General features: G+C 50.5%; 1 long non-coding RNA gene across 1 annotated transcript; it reads left to right on the top strand.

Annotated features, from left to right (window-relative positions):
- The first annotated feature begins 3,947 nt into the window (after window positions 1-3,947).
- LOC119513837 lies at window positions 3,948-6,805 on the top strand. The gene is made up of 3 exons (XR_005212697.1): window positions 3,948-4,791; window positions 4,882-4,975; window positions 6,109-6,805. It is a non-coding gene; the product is annotated as an uncharacterized LOC119513837 (long non-coding RNA).

The raw sequence follows: 6,805 nt of genomic DNA, 5'->3' as shown, positions 1-6,805 counted from the left end.
GAGTATACGGACAGACAATAGTTTAAAAGTAAAGAGCACTCAAGATAAGAATTCAGCTTTAACACGTTTTTACTAAAGGAGCACTTAAGGTAAAAGGAATAAATTTACAATGTGAAAATTAATTGATACATTACCAAGCCTGGGAGCCCCTGCTCCTCCAGATGCAGCTGGACATGAGATCAGACAGCTCCCCCTTGTCTGAGTTACAGAGAATTTATAGTATCTTGATTTAGAATACCATTAAGTCATAACCTATTTTTACATTAAATGATGCATCATGAATATGAGTGACTTTTGAAGCAAAGTGTCTTGATTCACAAGTGGTCAAAGATCAAAGGAGGGTTTTTACATTATCAGAGACTTAGTCTTGAATGCCTGTAAGACTTTACTGATAATATTGTTACTAATTAAGCTATGATTTCTGTAAGAGCATTACTTTTACTTGTACAAAGTCTAAAAATTAGAAAAGAGATTACTATTGCTTGTCTCTTGTTTTCTCATTTTATTTTATGATTAATTTAGCTATTACATAATATTGATAAACATACATTTGATTAGGACTGTATTTAACCTTGCTACATTATTTATGACTTATTTATGATTAAAATAACAGCCACATCTCCATCCTGTTTTCATGGAGGACCAGATGATTACATGTTATCTATACCTAAAAAGGTTGAGAGGGCCTTGCTGCTTTCTTGAAAATATTCAACAGCTTTTTTTAACTGTTTAGCATCTCCTTCAGTATAATTTTCCAATATAGGACTTGAAGGATATGAATCATCTGTTCCAGTTATCATAGTAAGGTCTTTCCACTTTTTATCATTTGGAAATTGCACCTGAGTGTTTTTAGGTAAAAGTTCTGTTAAATATGCTTCTATATCAGAAGGAATAACTGCTTCTTCACTATCAGAACAGAAAACATCAGGTGGAATATGCGAGCAGCATGGAGAGAAGGAATCAGCATCCTCATCATCAGATTCCTCAGTAGAGATATTATCCTGTGATGCAGCTTCCTCAGATGCTTTATCTGTCACCACTGCTAGGGAGGAGGGCCTGGTCCCCGCTCTGAAGTTCCCCTGGCCTTTCTGACACCCAGCAGGTGGCCAAAGCTGTGCCTTCCAAGCCTTTCTCAGCCACTTCATGGATTCTCGTATGCACCCCATTTCTCAACATCTCTGCCTAGAGTTAGCAGGGCCCCTGCCTGTCTACCCTCGCAGGGCCTGGGACGCTCTCCTGGAGGCTTGGCAGTGCAGGTGCCTATCAGGCAGACTTCCTGGAGGCAACTCTTCCCTGGAGGCAGCTGTGGCCTCCCCCACTGAGAGGCATCTGGGGGGCAGTGCTTGGCTTTCCACAGGAGCTGGGCTCAAGTTGCTCCTGACCTACTTGCTGGGAGCCTGGGGCAATTATCCACCTTTGAGCTCCAGGAGCTTCATCTGTAATTGGGTATATGAAGACACTGCAGGATTATTGTGACTTTTACATGGGACAATAGGTCCCTGAGGGCAGGGCCAGCTTCACGGATGTGCCACCTGTGCAGTCACACAGGGCCCTGTGCTCAAAGTGCTTGGCGCTTGGCTTCATGTTCTGCTGTCCTCATCTTGATAGTCTTAACACTATTTGAGCCAGGAACCCACATTTCATTTTGCACTGGGTTCTGCAAATGAGGTCGTTGGTTCTGGGGAGGGCTTTGAACCTGCAAAGCATTGAAAAAGTGCATGGTGGATTATTGCTGTGTTGTGTTGTAACAGCACAAATATTCACATTTTGTGAAGGATATGCATGTGTGAAGGAGTCTTCTGCAAGCTAGGAATGCTGGGCAACACAGGGCCTGTCTCTCACTCTGTGTACCCCTCAATAACTCAAGGACTCCAGCACCCTCAGCCTTCATTCTGAGGGTGTGGACTCTGTTCGAATCCTGGTGCTTTACCTGACTGACTGGGTGAACTTAAGCAAGTCTCTTCTGATCCGGGAGCCACATGACTGACCTACATAAATGGGGCTCCTAACAGTCCCAGACTTCCTCTGCCTGCCTGTCCTGTGCCTGTTGCAAACGGGCTCCTCTCAGCCTTACCAGTCAGCTCTGCCCGTAGCGGGAGTTGGAGGCAAGAAACTCCCTCTCAGGAAGACGGGGTTAGGGCCACAGCCACCTGCTCCCTCAGCCTCTGCGGGGCCTCAGCCTCTCTGAGCATCTCAGCGGCAGCCCTGGGTGAGGACAGAGCCCTCCGGTGCACCCGGCAGGGCAGGGGTGGGCACTGGGGCTTGGGGCTTCTGGGGAGCAGGGGTGGGGTGTGTGTGTGGGAAATGCGGAAGGTTGGATCCAGCCCTTGAAGAGGAGTATTGGGTACAGCAGTGTGGTTGTATAGCCGTGACTGTATCAGTGCGTGTCCACCTCAGTGCGTGTGTCAGAGCCTTCTGTGTGTCTCAACAAGAGCCTGTCAGTGGACTCTGGAATGCGCCCCTGCTTCTGTTTGTGACTATGTCAAGGTGTGGGTCCGTCACTGGGTGTTGAGTGTGGCTGCTTGTGTCATGTGGGGCAGTGTAGTAAGCTGGTGGCAGAGCTCTGTATGTGTGGGCAGGGTAGAGGGTGTCAGTGTGTTTGTCTGCATGGTAGTGACTCCGTGAGTAACTGTATCAGACTGTGTGTGTGTGTGTGTCCATTCCTGTATGTGCTTGTTTGTGAGTGTGGCAGAGTTGTGTGTATATGTGTGTGTCTGTGCACAAGAATGTGGGTGTCAGTGTTTAGGTCTCTACAGGACAGTGACCCAGTGTGTGTCTGATTCTGTGTTTGGATCAGGGTGAACAACTGTGTGGCAGTGTGTGTGTTTATGTGTGTGTGCGCCTGTCACAGGATCACAGTTTGCTTCTGGGAGACAGAGCCCAGGGCGTGTGTGCATGGGAGTGTGGCTGTCAATGTATTCGTCTGTGAAATAGGATTTTCAGTGTGTCTTTGTATCAGTGTGCGCCTGCCACTGTTTGCATTTGAGTGTGGCGGCGTGCTCGTGTGTGGCATTGCCCAGTGTGTATGGGTGCGCGCGTGTGTGTGTGGGTGGCTGTCGATGCGGTCGCGTGCGTGTATCACAGTGAGTAAGGCTGTTGCTGGGCGGGTGTGGAAGAGAGTGGGTGTCAGCTTCTTTGCGTGGCAGTGGCGCGAGGCGCCGTGGCCCGTGTGCGTGTCCCCCGGCCGGGGTCAGGGTGTGGGTCCCCGCCACCGAAGCCGCGACTCCTCCCGGCGAGCCGCTGCGGGCGCCTCTAGGACCCGGCGGTAGCCGGCCGCTGCCCCTCCGCCGCGCCAGTGAGCATGTGCAGAGCCGGGCGCCCGCTCGCTGGCCCGCCGCGCTCGGCGCCCGCCGCCCAGTGCACGCCGCTGCTTTCCCGCGCGGCGCACCCCGGACGGCCGCAGCCCGAGGGAGCCAGGCGGTCAACGCCTTGGGCCGGGGGCGCCTCTGTCGTTCGCAGCGGGCGGCCCTGGGGCGTGAGGGCGCCGGGGCGCAGCGGCTCCGGGCGCTGCGGAGCTGCGGGCTCGGCGCCCTGGGGAGGCGGGCTTGTGGCCGCCGATGCCGGGCACCCCAGCGGTCCGGGATCGCGGGGTGAGTGCTGCCTCCCGGTTGCCCAAGCCGGGACCCCAGCGCGGGCTGAGAGCAGGGTTTCCCCCAGCCATGGGCGAACAAGTTTGTGTAGACGCGTCCAGGAGCGCGGAGGGGCTGCACCTGGTCCAGCTTCTGGGCGGGCTTGCGGGGGGCGTCTTTCCGCGGGACTGGGGGCAGCTTCGCTGGGTAAGATAAGGAGCGGGAGGATGTGCGGATGTGGGAAAACTTCGTCATGGTCAGGATGGAGGGGGGTGTGGGGGTGGGGGCTTGGGTTGCGCCAGCAGGTTTTAGAAGCTGCGTCCCCATCCTGGAGTCCTGAGAAACCGTTTCCCCGGAGGGAGAAGGGGTAGCAACCCGGGAGGGAACTACGGATTCGGGCCCAGGAAGGGGGCGAGGGCAGGATTTGGGGTGCGCACTGCCTGCCTCCTAGGAGGAGACCTTTACCAAGAAGCAGCTCCTCGTTCCGCTACCCAGCCAGGCTTCCGGTCAGCGGTGGGTTTCCCGTCTCTTGGTGAACTTGAATAGCGGCAGAAGCAAAAAAGAAACATGTATTTTGTTTGGAAAATTCGCTGAGGTAGAGCTTTGCATCTTCCTAGGTGTGGATGGAGACTCACGACTGGAGGCTAATTGCTTTGTTGTTGTTGTTGTTGTTGTTGTTTAATACTCAGAAGCGCCAGTGGCTGGGTCTCTTGCTCCAGGTAACCTCTCTGGATGACTGCTTTCCTGAGCATCTGTGTCCTGGTCACTACCTGCCCAGCGTTACCTGGCCCGTGGGGAGATGGGCACCTGGGTGGGGTGGAGGTGGGAGAATTGTTGTTCTTTCTCATGAGCGGTGGGGAGACTGGATGTAAGGATTCCAGCCTCACAGGCCCTGCCCTGGACCACAGCTGCTGCCCACACTGGCTTAGTCCTCAGCTGGTCCTGGGATGGACACATGCAAAACTCCACTGTAGTTTTCTGATAACAGTGAACGCCATCACCTCTCTTATTCCGGAACAGCATGCTTCAGTTTACAGAGGCACTTGGGCTCTGCCACGTTGGGATCCCATCTCTGGCATCAGGAGATGGGGGCCTCTTCTTTTCTCCTCTTCATTGCCGACGTTAGCAGGCACAGGAAATGAGGGCTTGTGGGGAGTTAAAGAGAGGAGGCAAAAAGCTGGCTGGCCTTATCCTATCAGCATCGGCCCCCCACCCTATGGTGGTAAGTGCTGGGAAGAAGGCAGGAGAGAGGTTTCCTTGTGGTATAGGAGAATGAGGCTTATTTCTCTTAAGCATGCCCTGTCTCACATAGCTTGACCTTCAGAAGCCCCTTGGAGAAGGTGCCTCAGTGACAACTGGAGACCAGGGGTTTCCATGATGGTCGAGGAAGAGCAGCTGCTTTGTCCGTAAGTGAATTTGTTCATCTCCTGACATACGCACGTATGCTCAGTGGCTGAAAGAGGCTTGGCAGTCTCTGGGGCTGATAGGCTGAGCCTGGCAGCCTCATCTTCCTGGGGAAAAGGTCCGAGGCCCTCACCTGGGGCTGCACCCTTCTCCTGTCCTTAGCCCGACCATTTCCCCAGCTCCTCTTGAAAAAATGCCTTATTTGGGAGTGAGGGTGCAGGGTCCCTCTTTTCAGTGGGGTTGGAGCCCTCCAGGTTGCTGTTTCAAGGTTGAGCCATTACCTTAGACTGTGCTTCAAGTTCTAGGGATAAATTAACCAAGATGCGAAGTATAAAATCAAAATTATTCTTGTCTCAAGCCCCGCATTGGGCACCAGTTTGTCACAGGTTTGTCTCTTGACACCTCAAACCTGTGATCTCCGTTAAAAAAGGCCTGAGCCTTTTCAGATCGTGATTCAGTTGGTTTGGGCTTCATTCTAGCAACCTCCCACTCCAATGAGAGTATAGGACAGACAATAGTTTAAAATAAAGAGCACCCGAGACAAGAATTCAACTTCCACACATTTTTACTGAAGGAGAACTTAAGGTTGAAGGAACAAGTTTACAATGTGAAAATAAGTTGATCCATTACCAAGCATGGGGACCTTCCAGAATTAGTTGGATATGAGATCAGAAGACTCCTCCAGCCTAAGTTACAGAGTCTTTATAGAGCCTTTAACATAGGATGCATTCAGTTCAATCATATTCTATTTTTATGTTTGAACCATGGGTGATGGATAGGTGGTGAACCACAGGTGAGTCAAAAAAAGGAGGGTATTCATAGAATTATTAGAGATTCAAACTTAACCTTGCACATTTGCAAAACTCTACTGAAAATATTTCTAATTAAGCCATGACTTCTGTAAGAGTACTATAATGCAACTTTTACTTTAAAAATAGAAAAGAGATTGCTATTGATTATATCTAATTTCTAAGAATAGTTTTCTTATTTCATTCTATAATTAGTCTGGCCATTATAGCATGTTGTTAAGCATATGTTTGGTCAAAACTGTATTCAGCCTTGTTAACGACACTTATGACTTTTATCTGTGATTGAAGTAACAGCCACAGCCCCCTTCTGTTTTCTTTTTACACAGAGGACAAGATGGTTGCATGTTGTCTCTATTGGAGAAGGTTGACAAGGGCTTGCTGCTTTCCTGAGGACGTTCACAGCTTCTCCCAGGCTCCGCAAGACTGTTTCTCACTCTCTCCCTTCTGGCTTGGGCGACTTCGCTTCTACACTTTTTTACTATAGGACTTGAAAGATATGAGCTGTCTGTTCCAGTTATTATAGTAAGGCCTTTCCACTTTCTATCATTTGGAAATTGTACTTGAGTATTTTGGGGTACAAGTTCTTTTAAATATATCAGAAGGAGTAACTGGTTCTTCATCAGCAGAACAGAAAGCCTCAGGTGGTCTATGGGAGCAGCCTGGGGAGAAGGAGTTGGCATCCTCATTTTTAGATTCCTCAGAAAAGAGGTCACTGGCAATACAGGGCAGGGGCCAAATCCCACAGCCCCTCATGGCCTCCTACCCTGGCAGGCCCCCGTGTGCCCTCTTTGGACACTGTTCTCGTGTTTACCTCCGAAGCCCGCAGCCAAGGCTCTGTCTCTGTCCTCGGGTCACAGGGTCCCTGTCTGGACTGCCATGAAGATTGTGATGGTGAAGCTAGAGGAAGGGGTACCAATAGACAAGATGGAATTTAACAAAGGATTGTGAATACTGAATCTCCGTATAATTTTCCTTTTCTTAGTTGCTAGGGTATTAGAATAGCTAGAGGTAAAGAACTGAAAT

This window comes from Choloepus didactylus, chromosome 18, assembly GCF_015220235.1.
Source record: "Choloepus didactylus isolate mChoDid1 chromosome 18, mChoDid1.pri, whole genome shotgun sequence".
NCBI classification, from domain to species: Eukaryota; Metazoa; Chordata; class Mammalia; order Pilosa; family Megalonychidae; genus Choloepus; species Choloepus didactylus.
This window is presented reverse-complemented; position numbering and strand designations above follow the sequence as displayed.